Source organism: Odocoileus virginianus, chromosome 16 (assembly GCF_023699985.2).
Source record: "Odocoileus virginianus isolate 20LAN1187 ecotype Illinois chromosome 16, Ovbor_1.2, whole genome shotgun sequence".
NCBI lineage: Eukaryota > Metazoa > Chordata > Mammalia > Artiodactyla > Cervidae > Odocoileus > Odocoileus virginianus.
The window spans coordinates 4,228,390-4,249,082 of record NC_069689.1 but is presented as its reverse complement, the minus strand read 5'-3'; the positions used below and the strand labels follow the sequence as shown (position 1 = coordinate 4,249,082).

At 45.8% G+C, this 20,693-nt stretch overlaps 1 long non-coding RNA gene and 1 other non-coding gene across 2 annotated transcripts; both read right to left on the bottom strand.

The window, feature by feature from the left end:
- Window positions 1–5,102: 5,102 nt before the first annotated feature.
- On the bottom strand, window positions 5,103–18,693 carry LOC139038596 (uncharacterized). The gene is made up of 3 exons (XR_011491617.1): window positions 18,550–18,693; window positions 13,714–13,759; window positions 5,103–5,939 (listed from the first exon to the last, which is right to left on the bottom strand). It is a non-coding gene; the product is annotated as an uncharacterized lncRNA (long non-coding RNA).
- Window positions 15,966–16,092, bottom strand: LOC139038862 (small nucleolar RNA SNORA40). Its single transcript, XR_011492000.1, has one exon. It is a non-coding gene; the product is annotated as a small nucleolar RNA SNORA40 (small nucleolar RNA).
- Window positions 18,694–20,693: the final 2,000 nt, after the last annotated feature.

Here is a 20,693-nt window from a genome sequence, read left to right as displayed (position 1 = left end):
CCCTTAATGTGTGTTTGCCAGACATCAGAAAGAGGGCAACTGGGAGGGCAAGAGAATGACAGGATTTTAAGGTAGGGTTTTATTTGTGCAAGTTTTTCTGTTCAGGAGAGGCACGTGTCTGTAAAAGAAAGTAAGGGCTTTCCAGAGACCCCGATGAAGTCCAGGGCGGCAGGCCTGTCCCAGGCAGGTGACAGGCCCCCGGCACAATCAAAGCCATGTGTCTCTGGGTGCTGGGGTGGGGGCAGTGGTGGCGGCCACTGTGTGCTCTGCTCTGCATCAGGCACGTTTTAGGCTTCATCGGATTCTATCCAGGCAACAGCCCTGTGAATTAGATGTCAAAATCCCCATTGTGTAGACAAGAAGTAAAATTTGGCGAGGTAAGTGGTGAAACCAAGATTCCAGCTACAATTTGCCTGATGGAAGAACCCGAGCTCCAAGCTGCAGGGCCTCCCAGGAGCATCTCCCAGCCTGTCCAGTGGGTCGACTTGACCTGCAAGTCTTCTCGCTTGGAGAGTGTGGGTGGCCCGGTTGGAAAAGGAGAGGAAAGATGCTTGGCTGGCCTGTAAGATGTGCTGTGGTCCTGGGATCAGCATCCTGCCAGAGATCCACCTTCCATTCCTGGCTCAGACATTCTTCTCAGCTAGAAAGTGGGAGACTGCACTTAGTTCTTGCAAGACGGGTGGAAAATCCCAGACAAAAGGCACACTCCTCCGCCAGCAGCTTCAAGAGGTACTTAAAAGGCCGTACAGGATGGCAGGAGCCCTGCACAGCAAGAAAGAAAGCCTGGCCCCTAAATTTCAATGACCTTGAGAAAGGCATCTCACCTTCCTGGGTCCCCGTTTACTATAAAATTTCAGTATGTTCTGTAAAATGAGGGACCTGAGGGAAGGTTCAATGTCCCCAGCAAGTCATGGGATACACGTATCATTTAGGAAAATAGAAGCCATATCAGTTATTTTTACAGAGAGAATATGAGGACTTGGTTGAAGAGGTGTCAGAAGATTTAAAAAAATACATAAAGGGCCCATGGAGGTCACACGGAGAGAGTGCAGCTCGTTACAGGGCTGGGGGCAAAGCCCAGGAGCCAGGTGGTTACAAGTTACAAGCATGAGAGGTGGGGGGTGCCCAGGGCAAGATACAGGCCTCTGAGAAGAGGGAGGTGGTGTCTTTAAGGGGGACACAGTATGGCAGGACCTTCCATGTGTGGGAAATAGAACTAGAACAAACTGCAGCTGGCAAGTGGTAAACTATTGCCAGGACAATGCTAAGAGATACTGGAAGCAAAAGAAAAGAGGAAGTCCTGTGTGTGTGTGTGTGCATGTGTACGTGCACACTCATAGACACATGTGCATGTGTGCATATGTGTGTGCATATACATGTATTTTCTGTATACACACATGTGCATAAACACCAAGAAAGGGGGGAAATGAGAAGAGACAACTCCACCAAGCCTGTGTCTGTCACGGGTCAGGGCCCGTGGTTGGCATTCCTGATTCCTCCTTCCAGGATCAGTCCTGTTTCCTTTGCCCTCGGGCAAAACCTCAGCTTGCTGAGATCTTTCATTTCTAATGAAATAACCCAAATTTTCATCCCCGAAAGGTCTGAATCATCACAGCCCCCTGTTGGATGATGTAGTTGACCATTAACTTTTATTGGGGGACATGGATATAATAAAATGCACCCCCAAGAGTCCCCTAAGTGTCACAGATCAACCCTTCTGTGTAGCAGCAGCTCTGTTTTTCCTTGATAATTAGAGTTCATCACCAGCAAAACAGTAGCTCCCTTCTCTGAGTTGAGGCAGTGGCCTAAGAAGCCACCATGGCCAGGTCTCAGCCTCCAGTGCCGTGACACCACCGCACGGCCCCTGCGGGAGCCCCTTCCTCCCTGGGAATGGGGACCTACAACCCCTAGGGCTCAGGATGGGGGGCGGGAAGCACAGTTCTTGGTTACAAGACAAAATGGTGACAAGAGCCACTCCCACTCCCAGATCATATGTGCTGGCCAAGGAACAGACCCCACCATATGGTCATCGCCAATTCAGATCATCAGGTCCATTCTGGTCTGAGCTCCTGCCTTTTGGGGAGCTGACTCCCTGCTGGCACCATCTCTCAATTTCCTGTTGGCCACTCCAGGCTCCATCAGGCCCGTGGCTGCTAGCTCAGCTAGACACGCAGTGAGTGAAGCCCCTGTGCATGACCCCATCGCCATGAAGCTGAACTTCATCTCCAAAAGCAACACTGTGTGGAGCTCCATCATGGTAAGTGAGGCATCCTTTGAACCCATGAATGGTAGTTTCTGGCAGAAGCACTGCAGGCAGGGAAGGCACATCTGAATCCACACGTCTATTCCAGTGAGAGAAATGGCCTTCCTTCCACAATGAGAAAGGTCCAGCGCCCTCGGCCAGCTGCGTCTGACTGGTCACCCCAGGGAGGGAGCCGCACAGAGTCTCTGCACCGGTCCCCACTGTCAAAGGTCTCTCAAGCTCAGCAGTGGTGGCCTCCAGGCTGGCCTTGAGAAGGGGGAATCATGTAGTTTCATTCACCCCCAGCTTCCTTCCCTACAGACAGGTCCCTATGTACTGGGGCCCACTAAACAAACATCAGGATGCCTGGAGAGAGGGTTGAATGCTATTACAGGGCCTGCTCTCTCATTCACTTGATTCCCAAGAGCCTCCTCTGCACTGGTACTTTTAATGAGCATAAACATGGGACACAGTATCTCCATGCTCCAGGAGAGCTGTCCACAGACATCTTCCTTTGTCACCACATTCACCACACCTCCTTGTCACCGACCTCTGACTCCTGTCCTTTCCAAGTTCCTGACTGTCCCGTCAACTATTCACCCCTGCCCATAAATCAAAGTGGATCAGGATTCCTTGGTGAAGTGAAGTAAAGGGTTTTTCGCTCAAGTAGTGTTTCTGACTCTTTGTGACCCCATGGATTGTAGCCCACCAGGTTCCTCTGATCATGGAATTCTCTAGGAAAGAATACTGAAGTGGGTTGCCATTCCCTTCTGCAGGGGATCTTCATGACCCAGGGATCCAACCTGGGTCTCCTTCCTGGCAGGCAGATTCCTTACCATCTGAGCCACCAGGGAAGCCTCGATTCCTTGAGAGTGGCATTAACGATGTTTGGGGCCAGATCATTCTTTCTTTGTAGAGACTGGTCCTGTGTGCATTGAAACGTGTGCAGCAAGCTCCTGGTTGACCTCTACTCACTAGATGCCCGTAGCTCCCTCCACCAGGTGTAACAACCAAAAATGTCTCTAGACATTGCCAAATAGCCCCAAGGTGGTAGGAGGAGAGAAGGAATCACTGATTTAGGTGAATTCTGGCTGTCTTTCAGATCAGAAAAGCGATAACCATTTGTTCTGTTCCAGTTCTGTCCACTGGCATGATTTCCTTTCCCCACCAGCTTTCAGGGACACTTTTGAGGTTGGAGGAGGCGGGGGAGTAATGCCCTCACCACCCAGCCTCAAGCTGGAACCCCCACATCACAGAGAACCATCTGAAAGCAGGTCTCTTTGGCCATCTATCTGGTCAGTGGGAACTCCCCGAGACATGTGAGTTGAGGGACAGGAGGCCACAAGCAAGAGGACACGTTGCAGGGTCTGAGCCGCCTCTCCACGCACCTTCTGGGTTTTCTCAGGCTCCGACATACCATCTCCACGAGATGACAGATTGCAGCTGCACAGACCCAATTTCATGGGAGGGCGGGGCAGATCACACCCGGTCATAACGCTCAGAGGTCAGGACTGTAGTCTGCTGATGTCTCCGTCAGCCATTCAGTCCCCATCAGAAGCCAGTAGTAGCCAGGAGCTGTTTCTTAGAAAGGAGAATAGTCACATGCCGAGGAGGGCACAGCTTTGCCCAGAGCCCTGGCGCTCTGCACGGTGGTCTGCCCGCTGGCAGCATTGCTGTTGGCCACACTAAGTGCCACTGAGTCTATTAGGAAATGAGGTCCGTGGGCCCCTCTCACACCTGGTGGCCTTACAAGTTCCTTGGTAAAAGCTTTGGGAATGGCTGATGAGTTGCCTTCAAAATCCAGAAAGTCTCTACAAATGTCATGCCTCCTTTTTTAGGCATGGCAACATTTCTTTCACTTTGTTGGGCTGCCCTGAAATGTTCCATGGTTTTCCCACAGCGTTCTCAAGAGGATGGGTCCCTGAATATTTATGGTGGAGAGGGGTCGGTTCTCCCTCTTTTGTGTCTCAGGAAGGCAGGTGCATGAGGATATCAATAGTGGGATCAAGCGTGGCATTTTGTGGGCCCTCTGCCAGCTGTGCAGTGGCAGAGAGCAGGAAGACGGGACAGGTCCTGGGCACCTCCAGGCACCAGCAAAGAGTTTCTGGTGGTCTTTGCAGATGGACAGGGAGAACCAAAGCTACCCATCAGCCTCTGCTGTGAAACGATAAGGGGATGCATTGGGAAGCCTCTCAAGTCATTGATGGCTCCATAGATCTCTGTAGGTCCCCCAGGATGCAAGTTAATCACCTTTGATTTATTCCCATGGTAAGGATGGGAAAGGCCAGGACTTTTGCTTTTGTCCCATTTCTACTGAAGTAGCATCCATTCCAAGGCAGGGGAACCGACATGGGGGCTCAGCCGGCTGCCAAGTGTAACCCCTCCAACCACACATCGGAAGCTGAGGAAGTGACCACAGACCCACCAGTGCAGCAGACACCCACTCTTGGGATGAAACTCTTTTTATCTCATGACCACCACAAGCCCCCCACTTTGACTGTGGAACCATGGTGGCATCTTTAAGTCACCAGAAATGAGTGACAACTCAGAGCCAGTGCTGAGTCCCCGAATCATCACAGTACACCCCCCACCCTGGGGCGATCAGGGGAGAGGTGTTTGTCAGAACACGTCTGCCTGTCACAGGCCACAGTCGCCGGCAAGGTCTCAGGCCCCATGGAGGAGGTCAGGAAGGGAAGTGTAGTATCAGCGGGAGATACAGCAAGGCTTTCTCAGGGGAGCCAAGGTGTTCCGGACCTGTGAAGTGGCTTAGACCTGCCAAGTCCACAAACCTCCGCGACTCTACAGTGTGGCTACTTACGCAAGGAATTTTGCTTTCAAACCAGAAGTAATTTTTAACAATAATTTTATTGAGGAGTATTTTATGTACAGCCAAAAGCACAAATATCAAACGTACAGTTGGGTGTGTTTTCACCACTAGCAGGGTTGAGATCAGAATACCCCCCACAGTGCACCCCATTCCCCAAAAGCAGCTCTTATCCAGATCACTCTAGATTTGCTCTGTACTCAGAGACATAAAAAGGGAATCAACATATGTGCTGTTTGGTGCCAGTTCTCATTTGTTCCACAGGTTTTGAGGAGTCACCCATGTAGGTACTGTTCAGTTGCTAACTCATGTCCAACTCTTTGTGACCCCATGGACTGCAGCACACTGGGCTTCCCTGTCCTTCATCTCCTGGAGTTTGCTCAAATTCACGTCCACTGAATCAGTGATGCCATCCAACCATCTCATCCTCTGTTGCCCTCTTCTGCCTTCAGTCTTTCCCAGTAATGGGATCTTTTCCAAAAAGTCGGCTCTTCACATCAGGTGGCCAAAGTATTGGAGCTTCAGTTTCAGCATCCGTCCTTCCAATGAAGATTCAGGGTTGATTTCCTTTAAGATGGAATGGTTTGATCTCCTTGTTGTCCAAAGGACTCTCAAGGGTGTTCTCCAGCACCACAGTTTAAAAGCATCAATTCTTCAGTGCTCAGCCTTCTTTATGGCCCAACTCTCACATCTGTACATGACTACAGGCATTGTTTATTTGTAACTCTATTGCTGGGCTGTGTGACTGTATCACAGTTTGTATATCCATTTTCATGTTAATGGACAGGTTGCTTCCAGTTTGGAGCTATTATGAATAAAGCCACCAGAAGCCTTCATGAATCTTTTGTGAACATAAGGTTTCATTTCTTCTGGCTAAATATAAAAGAAGCAAAATTAGTAGCTCACAGAATGAGTGTATATGTCATGTTATTAGAAATTTCCAAATAATGTTTCAAATAGGTTGCAGGACTTTCCAATCCCACCAGCAATGGTTCTGGTTACCTGAGACTCCAGTATATACTGTCCATCATTTCTGATGCCCATGCAGTAGCCCCCATGGACTTCCAGAAACTCCACTCTCTGGAGCAGGCTCCCAGTTCTGTGTAGAAGCACAGAACTGGGCAAGCCCATAGCATGTCTGTGCAGACCTACGTCATCTGTCTCTCCTGCCTTCTGCCCTCCTTCTGCCCCCTTTCTCTTGGAGGCTGAACTCCATCTGTCTTCTGCCCTCACCAAACTCAGGTGCGTGTATATCCTTGCTTGGGTGTTTAGCTCCTGGACATGAAAACTTTTGTCTGATTTGCCCCCACCCTCAGAGGCCCAGCCCATGGGTGTGACTGGTACCTTTTCTCTCTGTGCAGAAGAGGAACCTTCCCTCGTGCACCCAGGTGAGCCCAGCAAGCAGCCGTGCAGGGAATGGGGGTGACTACCTGCTCTGCATCTCCCAGAGAGCAGCTGGGAGTGAGGCACTGGGGCTCAGCTCGGCTCCAAGCAGGGATCACCAGGTAAGGAGGACTTCTCAGGGAGCAGAGAGTTGTATCAGACAGAGAAGGGGATAAAGGTCTGTCCAGCATGCGGAGTGAGCATTCCTTACACAAACTCTGATCAGAAGCCTGCTCTGTGCTGGGCTCGCCAAGGCTGGGGACCCAGGAAAACGACAGACCAGGTTCCTCCCAGCCGAGGGTGGGAGAGAGAAAGCAGAAAGAGGTCAACAACCGGTGAGTGTAGAGGTTACTGGGAAAAGAATGGACAAGGACAGTGGCCTCACGGCAGTGGCCACCTCCACTCTGGGTCCAGGACCAGGAAAGGCTTCGGGGAGCCCCTGCGGGGAACTTGGGGACATCCTGGCACAGTCTGGCCACTCTGATACCAATAGGGAGGATCATCACTGCAGCTTATGGACCAAGAAACTGTGGCCCAGAGAGAGTAACGGCGCCCACCCTGGGCCCCACAGTCAGGAAGCAGCAGCTGGGCTACAGAAGGCTCCATCGGCCTCTAGGTCCGTGTTTGTTTCACACGTGCCCACAAAGAGAGGCGAAACTAGGGGTTTCAGGAAGACCTTGTGTCCAGCAGCTGGTGGCACTGGTCTGCCCTAGAGGTAGGGGACCAGGAAGAACATCCTCTCTGGCCACTTAACCTCTTCCTGTCAATCTGAAGGTTTGAACTTCTGGATCTCAGTAAAAGCAGCACAATCAGGGGTTCAGTGCTCAGCATGGGAACTAGGTCAGCAGCATCCATGCCATGCCTTGTGCCTCTGGAAAGCCACGCAGCCCAAGAAGGGGGACTGGGAGGAGAGGATGGTGAGCCCCACGGATAGGCTCCAAGTGACTCCGAGGATGTCAAGGGTGTGAACATAGGTCAAACTGCTTCTTGCCTGTCAGCCCAAGGATCAGCTTCCATCAGAGCTCCTATTCTTTTAGAAAACTGCTGGCCACAATCAGTGGCACAAGAGGGAAAGCCACTGTGCGACCACCATGGAAGGAAAGGTACCCAGGTGAGATGGCGTAGGCTAAACCCCAACCCAGGGAGATGAGTGAGGAGCTGACAGTTAAGTCCACTGATAGACCATGAGGCAGAGCAGGAAGAACAGAGGGGGTGCTGCTCACTCCAGCATCTTGGAGTGAGTTCTGGACCATCCTATCCTGATGGACACACAGAGGGAACTGGCTGGTTGGCGAGCTCATCTACACCACACGTTTTGGAGGTTTTTGAATTTGTGAAGAAGGAGAAATCTTGGTGCTGGACCCAAGAGCATGTGCTGTGGACAAGAGAATGTGGGTGAGGAGGCTTGAGCTCTGAGAAGCAGCACTCAGCTGCGGTCTGTCACCCATGGCTGGCCCTTGGTCCCCTCACTATTTCTCGCTTCTCCACCTGGAACTTTCTTTCTAAGACAGACCACAAATATATTGTGGGATCAATTGCTGACTAGTGTATAAAATGAATATTGCAATAAAGAAAGTAGCACTATTCTTTTAGTTTCCCAGTGTATATAAAAGTTATATTCCCATACTGGAGAAGATGTGGAGAAAAGGCAACCATTCTACACTGTTTGTGGGAATGTAAGCTTACAGTCACTATGGAGAACAGTATGGAAGTTCATTTAAAAACTAAACATAGAGCTACCATATGATTCAGAAATTCCTCTCCTGGGCATATATCCAGAGAAACTATCATTTGAAAATATATATGCACCCAATATTCATTGTAGCACTGTTTACAATCATCATTAGGGAGCAACCTAAATGTCCATCAACAGATGAATGGATAAAGAAGTTGTGGTACATATATACAATGGAATATTACCCAACATAAAAATGAAAAAAGTAATACCATTTGCAGCAATATGGGTGGACCTGGATTTTATCATAATAAGTGAAGTAAGTCAGAGAAAGACAAATGTCATATGATATTGCTTATGTGTGGGAACTAAAATATGACACAAACAAACTTATTTACAAAACAGAAACAGACTCAAAAACATAGAAAACAAACTTATGATTACTAAAGGGGAAAGGGGTGGAAAGGGATACATTTGGAGTTTGGGATTATCAGACTGTTGTTATTGTTCAGTTGCTAAGTCATGTCCAATTCTCTGTGACCCCATAGACTGCAGCACGGCAGGCCTCCCTGTTTTTCATCATCTACTAGAGTTCACTCAACTTCACGGAATCAGTGATGCCATCCAACCATCACATCCTCTGTCACCCTCTTCTCCTCCTACTCTCAATCTTTCCCAGAATCAGGATCTTTTCCAATGAGTCAGCTCTTCTCACCAGGTGGCCAAAGGATTGGAGCTTCAGCATCAGTCATTTCAATGAGTATTAAGGGTTGATTTCCCTTAGGATTGACTGGTTTGATCTCCTTGCAGTCCAAAGGACTCTCAAGAGTCTTCTACAGCACCACAGTTCAAAAGCATCAGTTCTTCAGCATTCAGCCTTCTTTATGGTCCAACTTTCATATCTGACTACTGGGACAACCATAGCTTTGACTGAACAAACCTTCATTGGAAAAGTGATGCCACTGCTTTTCAATATGCTGTCTAGGTTTGTAATAGCCTTCCTTCCCAGAAGCAAGCATCTTCTAATTTCATGACTGTAGTCACCATCTGCAGTGATTTTGGAACCCAAGAAGAGAAAATCTGTCATTGCTTCCACTTATTCTCCTTCTATTTAACAGGAAGTGATGGAACCAGAGGCCATGAACTTAGTTTTATGAATGTTGAGTTTTAAGCCACCTTTTTCACTCTCATCCTTCACCCTCATCAAGAGACTCTTTAGTTCCTCTTCACTTTCTACCATTAGAGTGCTATCAACTGCATATCTGAGGTTGTTGATATTTCTCCCGGCAATCTTGATTCTGGCTTGTGCTTCATCCAGCCTGGCATTTCACATGATGTACTCTGCATATAAGTTAAATAAACAGGGTGACAATATACAGCCTTGTCATACTCCTTTCCTAATTTTGAACCAGTCAGTTGTTCCATGTCCTGTTCTAACTGTTGCTTCTTGACCCAAATACAGGTTTCTCAGGAGGTAGGTAAGGTATCTGATATCCCCATCTCTTTAAGAATTTTCCACAGTTGTGATCCACACAGTCAAAAGCTTTCACATAGTCAATGAAGCAGAAGTAGGTGTTTTTCTGGAATTCCCTTGCTTTTTCTATGATCCAGTGAGTGTTGGCAATTTGATCTCTGATTCCTCTCCCTTTTCTAAACCCAGCTTGTACATTACATCTAGAAATTCTTGATATAAATACTGCTGAAGCCTAGCTTGAAGGATTTTGAGCATAACCTTACTAGCATGGGAAATGAATGCAATTGCCAGTAGTTTGAACAATTTTTAGCACTGCCCTTCTTTGGGATTGGAATGAAAACTGACCTTTTCCAGTCCTGTGGCCACTGTTGAGTTTTCCAAATTTGCTGGCATATTGAGTGAAGCACTTTCACAGCATCATCTTTTAGGATTTGAAATAGCTCAACTGGAATTCCATCACTTCCACTAGCTTTATTGGTAGTAATGTTACCTAAGGCCCTCGACTTCACACTCCAAGATGTCTGGCTCTAGGTGAGTGACCACACCATCTGGTTATCTGGGTCATCAAGACCTTTTTTGTACAATTCTTCTGTGGGTTTTGCTGCCTCTTCTTAATTTCTTCTGCTTCTGTTAGGTCCATATTGTTTCTGTCCTTTATCATGCCCATCCTTGCATGAAATGTTCCTTTGATATCTCCAATTATCTTGAAGAGGTCTCTAGTCTTTTCCATTCTATTGTTTTCCTCTATTTCTATTGTTCTTCAGGCACTCTGTCTACCAGATCTAATCCTTTGAATCTATTTGTTACCTCTACTGTATAATCATAAGGGATTTGATTTAGGTCATACCTGAATGGTCTAGTGGTTTTCCCCACTTTTTTTAGCTTAAGCCTGAATTTTGCTATAAGGAGCTGATGTTCTGAGCCACAGTCAGCTCCAGGTCCAGGCAAGAATACTGGAGTGTGTTGCCATGCCCTCCTCCAAGAGATCTTCCCAACCAAGGGATAAAACCCAGGTCTCCCACACTGCACGTGGATTCTCTACCATCTGAGCCACCAAGGAAGCCCTTACAAAGAAATTCATTGGCTTCTCCAGGGGATCTTCCCAACCCAGTGATTGAACTCAGGTGTCCCTCATTGTGGGCAGATTCTTTACCAGCTGAGCCACCAGGGAAACCCCAATATCTTATAATAGTCTATAATATAAAAGAATCAGAGCATATATATATATATGTAACTGAATCACTTTGCTTTACACCTGAACCTAACACAAAGTTGTACATCAACTATATTTCAATCTTTAAAAACATTTTTAAAAAAGTTACATTCCCAATATACTATAAAGTGTGCAATAGCATATGTCTTTAAAAAAACAAAGCACATACCTTAATTAAAAAGTACTTTATTCTAAAAAACTGCTAATCATCATCCAAGCCCTCAGAAATAGCAACAGCAAAAATCCCTGATCACAAATCATCATAACAATATGATCATAATGAAAAAGTTTCAAATGTTGCCATAATCACCAAACTGTGACAGAGACATGAAGCAAGAAAATGCTGTTGGAAAAATGGTTCATATAGTCTTGTTCAACACAGGCTGATTCAAAATTGGAAAAGGAGATATATATTGTCACCTTGTTTATTTAACTTATATGCTGAGTGAAAGTGAAAGTGAAGTCGTCCAGTCATGTCCAAATCTTTTCAACCCCATGGGCTGTAGACTGCCAGGCTCCTCCATCCATGGGATTTTCCAGGCAAGAATACTGGAGTAGTTTGCATTTTCCTTTTCCAGGGGATATTTCCCAACCCAGGGATCAAATCCGGGTCTCCTGCACTGCAGGCAGACTCTTTACCGTCTGAGCTACCAGGGAAACTTATATGCTGAGTCCATCATGCAAAATGCCGGGCTGGATGAAGCACAGCCTGGTATCAAGATTGCCGGGAAAAATATCAATAACCTCAGATAGGCAGATGACACCGCGTTTATGGCAGAAAGTGAAGAGCAACTAAAGAGCCTCTTCATGAAAGTAAAAGAGGAGAGTGAAAAAGCTGGCTTAAAACTCAACATTCAAAAAACTAAGATTATGGCATCCAGTTCCTTCACTTCATGGCAAATAGATGGGGAAACAATGGAAACAGTGACAGATTTTATTTTCTTGGGCTCCAAAATCACTGCAGATGGTGACTGCAGCCATGAAATTAAGAGACACTTCCTCCTTGGAAGAAAAGCTATGACCAACCTAGACAGTATATTAAAAGGCAGAGACATTACTTTGCCAACAAAGGTCTGTATAGTCAAAACTATGGTTTTTCCAGTAGTAACGTATGGATGTGAGAGTTGGACTAGAAAGAAAGCTGAGCACCAAAGAATTGATGCTTTTGAACTGTGGTGTTGGAGAAGACTCTTGAGAGTCCCTTGGACTGCAAGGAGATCAAGCCAGTCAATCCTAAAGGAAATCAGTCCTGAATATTCATTCAAAGGACTGATGCTGAAGCTGAAGCTCCAATACTTTGGCCATCTGATAAGAACTGACCCATTGGAAAAGACCCTGATGCTGGGAACGACTGAAGGCAGGAGGAGAAGGGGGCAACAGAGGATGAGATGGTTGGATGGCATCACCAATTCAAAGGACATGAGTTTGAGAAATCTCAGGGAGTAGGCGATGGACAGGGAAGCCTTGCATTCTGCAGTCCACAGGGGTGCAAAGAGTCGACATGACTGAGCAACTGAACTGACTATCTGATATATACAGACCATGTTTTATCTATTCATCTGTTTATGGGCTTTTATGTTGCTTCCAATCCTTAGATATTGTGAATAATGTTGCAATGAACATAGATGCATAAATATGTGTTTGAGATCCTATTTTCAATTTTTTTGGAAGCATATACAGAAGCAAGATTGTTGGATTATATATATGGTAATTCTATCTTAATTTTTTAAGAAAATGTCACACTGTTTTCCATAGGGACTTCAGTCAAACAAATTAGATTGAATTATTAGAGAAAGTCGTTAATTATGAAAAAAGCAATGATTATCTGGTTTTGGATTTCTATCAAAGGCAACCAAGAGAACCACAATAGTTTAAGCTAGTCCAACTGCCATTTGAAATTGTTCACAAATGTGTATCTGTTGCCAGAAGAAAAATCTTCCAGTCAAATTCTGTATCAGAATTTACCATAAGCTGATGCAACAAAAATAACATTGAAGGATATAAGTGATCAATAGGACTTAAAATATTCTTATAAACTGCACTGGTATTATACCATTAAGATATATATGTACACACAAGGTTCTTGACCATCTCCATGAGTCCAATTTCAGTCATTTTAGAACTTTAAAAACATACATCTATTATGTATTCAAAACAACTAAAAAGTAGTGGAAATGGTTATTTAGTCACACTTTACAATTATAGGACTATTTTAACTGACAAACTATTCACCGAGAACATACATAGAAATTGCCTTTAAATATTATACTGTTTAGTATACTGTTCATATAGTTTTTATTTTAACCATAACTGTTTTAAAAAAGTTGACATGTCTTAAATATTTGTGCTAAAAAAGTTACCAGAAACAAAATGCTAAAAACATTTTTTACTTCATTATGCATCTTCCCATTTATCTTTGGCTAAATGTAAAATCAGTTTTTATTACCTGAACACATTGATATAGACAAAAGGGAAATGGAACTCTCTGGGATTCAAACTTTGCCAGGAAATCCAACAAATATAGGAAAAAAATAAATTTACTCATTTTAAACATTACTTTTAACATAACTACTCAATGCTTACTCAGTGCTACTCAACATATTATAATTGCAAACAAAATTGACTTGGCAGTATTTCCTCAAAAGTCATTAACTACATAATGCTATTTTACTGTCATAAATAGCCAATCTTCTATCTTCCCCTTCAAATGCTCTTTCCAACTACTGGTCAGTAAAACGAATGGTAAGATAGCAATGCTTTATGTAATCTATGGATTCATATGAAATATGAATCTATGAAAATCTACGAAAACGGTAATTCACTAAAGCTATGAACCACTGAAATCTGGTATTATCCAGCCAGCAGTTTCAATTAACTTCTAAAAAGAAAACAGATTTTATACCTTTTTTTCATAAAGAAGAGGTCCTTGAAGCACAGCACTCTCTCACCTGTAAAAAGAAAAAAGAAAAAAAAGTTCTGGGTTAGTTGTGACTTCTCTTCGTATATAAGAATATTCACATCTGGGAGAGTCATCACACTTATCCTGAGATATTCCTCAAAATTTAGGCAAGTGGGTAAGGCAATGTATTCATCAACACTTCAGATCAAACTTCAACACAACAAAAACACCTTAGCATCTAATGTAAACAATAAAAAACAACTAGGATATCAATCTATTTAAATCATCTGTCACCTGCTAAGCAAAGAAAATCTACAGATCCCTGGGTTGGGAAGATCCCCTGGAGGAAGCATGGTAACCCACTCCAGTATTCTTGCCTGGAGAACTCCATGGGCAGAGGAGCCTGGTGGGCTATAGTCCATGGGGTTGCAGAGTCAGACACGACTGAACGACTAAGCACACAGCACAGTAGCAATCTACTGGCGGGGCTGGCTTATTTTTTATTGTACATCTGGGATTTAAAGAAATTTTAAGTTTAGGAGCTTATGCTTTATCTGTTCTTCCAAGCCTTTTAAATGATTAAACTATGAAAAACATTGTATTCATGAAAATGTCAATGTGTATCAAATACAGCTGTTTTTGTTTTTTTTAAAGAAGTTCCACTATGTTCATGCCTTCAATGTGTTCAATGATGTACTGGGTGTCGGGCTGCTTCAATGAACAACAGCAACAACAAAAAAACACAGACAAGAATTCTAACCTTTGGAACTTACACTCTATGTTGAACCTACCATCAAAACTTGCAAGACTAAATATAATGTTGGGGACTGGAATAATATCTGGAAGTTATCCCTATTCATCAGACAAATCAGACAAGCAATTCCTGGCAGTACCTAAAAATATAATTTGATTGTAGAAGAATAGACTTTTCACATTATTTGCAGGCCACTTGGTTTCAAAAGACCCAGAAGTAACAAAAGTGCCAACACAGTCAGCTCTTTTAGCTCTATTTAAGCCATTGGACCTTTTCCTAGAATTTTTCAATAAACAAGTAAAATAAGATTACAAAGGAAACCAACTGTATTGAAATCATTATCAAAACATTTAAAATATCATGTTCTATGGTATTATATGAGGGCTTCCCTGGTAGCTCAGCTGGTAAAGAATCTGCCTGCAATGCAAGAGACCCTGGGTCTCTGGATTTCTGGGTTGGGAAGATCAGCTGGAGAAAGGATAGGCTACCCACTCCAGTGTTCTTGGTCTTCCCTGGTGGTTCAGACAGCACAGAAGCTGCCTGCAGTATGGGAGACCTGGGTTCGATCCCTGGGTTGAGAAGATCCCCGGGAGAAGGAACCAGCTACCAACTCCAGCATTCTGGCCTGGAGAATTCCATGGACAAAGGAGCCTGGCAGGCTACAGTCCATGGAGTCGTAAAGAATCATACAGGACTGAACAACTTTCACTTTCACACCTTCGTGGTATTTTACGAGCTCCTCAAGTGGTGTAAATATTTAGCTGCTGATCCAATAACTACCATAATTCTGAAGTAACGAGTCTACATTACAACTATATGTATCTCCCAACTATAAAGCTGAGATGTGAACACTTGCATACAGCTAATACTATTGTGGGATTTTTGTTTGTTTATTTATTTAGCTTTTTTTTTTCTGCACAAAGGTTTCTTTTTATTCATAACATAGGCAAAGTTATTTAAGTCAATAAATTTTTAAGGATTTTTCACACGTCCTGATTCTTTCCACTGCCAGTCACCATAGTTCCTCCAAAGTTGTCATCTTCAAGGCAGCCCTTACAAAAAGTTCTGCTCAGTCCACAGCTGTGATGCCACAGCTGTTTTAGTTGGGCCTCTCTGATCTTCAATGGAGAGCACTTCAAAGTTTGCCACCTATAATCTTTAAGATCCAATTTCCTCAAGCAGTTCACTATAGGATCCTGTTTAGGGTCAGGAGATGGGATGTCTAGTTCTCTAAAAGCTTAAAGTTCAAATAATATTAATTCCCAAGTTATCACACCCTAAAACTTGACAGAGATCATTGGGATATGCCAATACCTTTGGAAAATCCAGACACTGTATTCCGAAGATAAAAGCCTAAAAAAAGGAGCCCATCTTTGTTTGTTTTATGTCAACATTAAAACTGAGTACTAGGATCAATACAGCTGGTAATTTAAAAGCTTATTTAACTTTATAGCCCTGGAAGCAATCTTTATGCTCATCAATACACACCCATTTTATGGATCATGTTCCTTCTTATCTGTATCAAAACTCATACTGAACAATGAGTTGTGGGTTGCAAAAGAGGACTTACTTTCGCACTTGTCTGTAAGTCTTTGTCCACAAATTAAACAAAAACAAACACAAGTGCTACTTAGCTTTGTTTTTTGTGGGATAGGGGATCTACATTCATAACTGAAATACTTAATTTTAGACAATAGCAAAAAAAACCACAACCTTTTTCCTCTCCGAGTTTACAGATCTTTTGGAGTATGAACACTGACCCTGAATTAAGAATCCCTACTCTAAAACATCTGGATTTTAAGAAAAACAATCCATAGAAGGTAGTCACACACCTTCACAGGGTGAGAGAAAGCAGGTATTAAGAATCAGAGCGGGGGCTTCCGCGGCGGCCCAGGGGTAAAGAATCTGCCTGCCAAGACGAGACAGGGGAGACAGGGGTTCAACCCCTAATCCGGGAAGACCCAACACGCTGCACCTAAGCCCCTGTGCCACAACTATCAAGCCTGTGCTCTGGAGTCTGGGAGCCACAACTGTGTTGAGCCTGTGTGCTGCCACTACAGAACCCCGCACGCTCTAGAGCCAGTACTCCACCGCAAGAGAAGCCACGACAGTGAGAAGCCCACACACCGAAACTAGAGAGTGGCCCCAGCTTGCCACAGCTAGAGAAAAGTCCGCATTGCAATAAAGACCCAGCAGAGCCAAATAATTTAAAAGAGAGCAGAAACACCCTTGGTACCCTGTGAAATATTCCATAAAGTTACAAATACATGGGTTTTGTATGACTCAAAGTAATTCTAATGCACATTAATGTTTGAAAACTCCCTACAACAACAATTTTTGCAGGTTTCTTGACATCTATGATAACTCCATCTATGATAATTCCATACATCCCTAATAATGAAAGGGAATTCTAAAGTGTTCTTGCTAGCCTTATAGAATTTCACACCACTTTAGTTTCTATTGTCTCCACTTTAATATAAATTAATAGATGTGTTAACTGTGAAAATTAAGGGGCTGTTGGGACTTCCCTGGCGGTCCAGTGGTTAATAAGACTGAACTTTCACTGCAGGGGGCAGGGGTTTGATCCCTGGTCAGGGAACTAGGATCTTCCACAGGACCCAGGCATGGCCAAAAAAATAAAGAGCTGTCTTCCACTGGGAATCGGATTCTACCGTTTGCCAAGACATGTTGATCAAAGACAATAAAAACTCAGCTTTCAAACCTTCATAGAAAGAGGACCAGGTGCAGTCCTTAGCACATTGTTGTTGCTGCATGCCATTTCCCCCCTCCCCCCACCCCGTTACCAGGCAACGGTTGGGGGGCAACCATTAGTGGTCCTGCTCAGCCATTGGTGGGCTCCGTAGTGGGCCCCTCCCCCAAGCGACCCAAAGTCAGCGAGCAACCCTTAGTGGGCCCCTTCAGCCAAAAGTTGGCGGAGGAGTTGCTCTCAGGCGTGTAAGAGACGGATTCTGGCCTTCTCCCCGCCTCCCCCGCCCTCCAGCGTTCCTTCCAGTGCACCGGGCCTCAGGCCAGTGGGTAGGCTGGGGGCCCTAGGGAACAGGTGGGGGCAGTATCCTGCAGGGCTCCAGCGCCCTCACCAAGGTCACCCACTGGTCAGCTGAGGCCTTGAGGCAACGGTGAACCTCTCCTCCATCCCTGCCTCTGTGACCTAATGGCAGCGGCAGTCCCCCTGGGTCACCGTCTGTGGGACCTGGCCCCTGCTCTTTGGGTGTGCTATTGTTTGGCCTCACTGTACCTGGCTTCCTAGGTGGCGCTAGTGGTAAAGAACCCGCCTGCCAATGGAAGAGACGAGTTCAATCCCCGGGTTGAGAAGATCCCCTTGGGAAGGAAGTGGCAACCCACCCCAGTATTCTTGCCTGGAGCATCCCATGGACAGAGGAGCCTGGCGGGCTACAGTACCTACATTTGCAAAGAATCCGACGCGACTGAAGCGACTTAGCACAGCACAGTGCGTGGGGCACACGGACTTGTGTTTTAGTAACAAAATCACTGTTAATCAAATATTATTGCAATTAGTCAAACAACTGCTGTTGTGAAAAGATGACATCAAGACAATGGGACTTATAAATGGAAACATAATACTACGTTAAAGGTAGCTTTTATTTATTGCTTTATAAGGAATGGCACGGCAAGAGCGCACTCACATTTCCAAAAGATCTCCACACCAGGCTTTTCGGAAAGCAAACGGATGCCTTCAGGCAACACAAAGCGGACCCAAAAGCTCACCCTGGTTTTCTCCTGTCCCCACCCACCTCTCTAAGATAAAGAGCCGGGAAAGTAGTTGCCAAACGGCGGCGGTAGAAGAAGGGGACGCTGCAACTGCCCTTAAAGCAGCGTCTCCCGCGGGGAGCCGGGCACCGGGGCGCAGGCGATCCCGACGGGGCGGCCGTCTCACAGCGCAGTTCTCCAACTCCCAAGCGCGAAGCCCACGCACAGCCACAGCGCGGCGGCTCCACCGAGCGGGACCAGCGAGGAGCTCGAGGCCGCCCCCTAGCTGTCGTCAGCCCACGCAGGGGACCCCGCTCCGGCGCCGCTCCCTCCCTCCTGCACGCCGCATCACTTACCCAAGGCTGCCATGCCTCTCTACGATAGGGTACTTTCTCCGAGCCCTCTTCCTCAGAATAGCAACAAACACGGAACCAAGGCTATGCCGCGAGGCAACGACACCCTCGCCCGCTTTAACGCCTGCCTAGGGCTTACTGGTGACTCAGAGGGTAAAGCGTATGCCCGCAATGCGGGAGACCCCGGTTCGATTCCTGGGTTGGGGAGATCCCCTGGAGAAGGGAATGGCAACTCACTCCAGTATTCTTTCCTGGAGAATCCCATGGACGTAGGAGCCTGGTAGGCTACGGTCCACGGGGTCGCAAAGGGTCGGACACGACTGAGCGACTTTAAAAAAAAAAAAAAAAACCGCTTTCCTTTCGCAAGGGATTTTTCTCCCAATGATCCCTTGAAATAACCCGCAGGAATGCACTTCCCCCGCCCGGCGCCATCCCCTGGAGCACAGCCCTTGCTACCCCCAGCCCCCCAAATCTGAAACACCCGGAGCCGGCCTGTGTCTGTTACCTAGCCCAAGCTCTTTCTACTCTACTGCAGGACGGGCCAACAAATCAGGAGCCGAGTTGTTGGAAGGACGAACAACGATTTTAATCCTGCCCCGACACCGCCCCCAGGGCTCGACGGCTTTGGTAGCTCCAAGGAGCTTGAGGCAGGGCAGGGTGGGAAGGGGTGGTGGTCTCTTGCCATCCTCCACCCCCATCCGCAGGACTGCCTGGGGTTATTAAAGACTAAATTTGATTTTGTGTGTTGTTGGGGCTAGGGGAAGGGAAACGATGCCTTACCCGCAGTAAAAGGATGGAAGAGGTCCGATTGCAGAGGCACATGTGCAGTATGGGACCACAATGACATGGGCTTCGAATTGGCCGAAAAGACAAAGCTGCGTCTGAAGCCTACTTGAATAGCACCCAGAGTAGGTCCCACATTGTTGTTGTTCAGTCACTAGGCCGTGTCCAACTCTGCGACCCCATGGACTGCTGCACGCCAGGGCTTCCCTGTCCTTCACTGTCTCCCAGAGTTTGCTCAAACTCGTGTCCATTGAGTCAATAATGTCATCCCATCATCTTGTTCTCTGTCACCTTCTTCTCCTCCTGCCCTCAATCTTTCCCAGCATCAGGGTCTTTTCTAATGAGTCAGCTCTTCACATCAGGTGGCCAAATTATTGGAGTTTCAGCTTCAGCATCAGTCCTTCCAATGAATATTCAGGGTTGATTTCCTTTAGGATTGACTGGTTTTTTCTCTTTGCAGTCCAAGAGACTCTCAATTCCTGCACAGGAAAGCTTTAAGGCTCGCAATCTGACCGAAAAAGATAGGTAAAGAAGTCTGCATCTAGAAATTTCATTGTTTACCAAGCTCACTGCCAGTTTATTTAGTCTGACTGACGGCCGTTTGTCAGGTCCTCCTCCTCCCCTTCTCCATCCTGGATCACACGGAAATGAGAACAAAGTGGGAGACACTAGGCAGGCTTGGGGTTGAGCTATGGCTTTTTGTGTTAGTGGACTTTTGCCCACCTCCAAGAGATGCTAATGTGAATACCACATTGAAACCACTCGTGGTGTGGTTAGGGGCTCTGAGGAGCTCTAGTCCTTTTATGTCTCAGCTAAGAGAGAATTCAGGGAGGGGCAAGGTGATAGATAAGGGATTTATTTTGGTGCTGATGAACCTATTTGCAGGGCAGGAATAAAGACACAGATGTATAGAATGGACTTGTGGACACAGTGAGGGAAGGAGATGATGGGATAAACTGAGAGAGTAGCACTGAAATATATACATTACCATGAGTGAAATAGATAGGTAGTGGGAAGCTGCTATATAACTCAGGGACCTCTGCCCGGTGCTCTGTGATGACCTAGAGGGGTGGGAAGGTGGGTGGAGTGGGAGGGAGGTTCAAGAGGAAGGGGATACATGTATATTTATGGCTAATTCACATTGTTGTAGGGCAGAAACCAAAGCAGCATTGTAAAGCAATTATCCTCCAATTAAAAACAAATTTAAGAAATTGAGCTTTTTTCTAAAAAGAAAAAAGTGATTTATTAGAATAGAAATTTGTGAGGTTTACAAGAGGGTGGATGAGAGAGTGACAAGCCCCAAGAACTTAGTTGGCTACAGTTTTATAAACAAGGAAAACTAGGGAGGTGGGCAGTAAAGACCA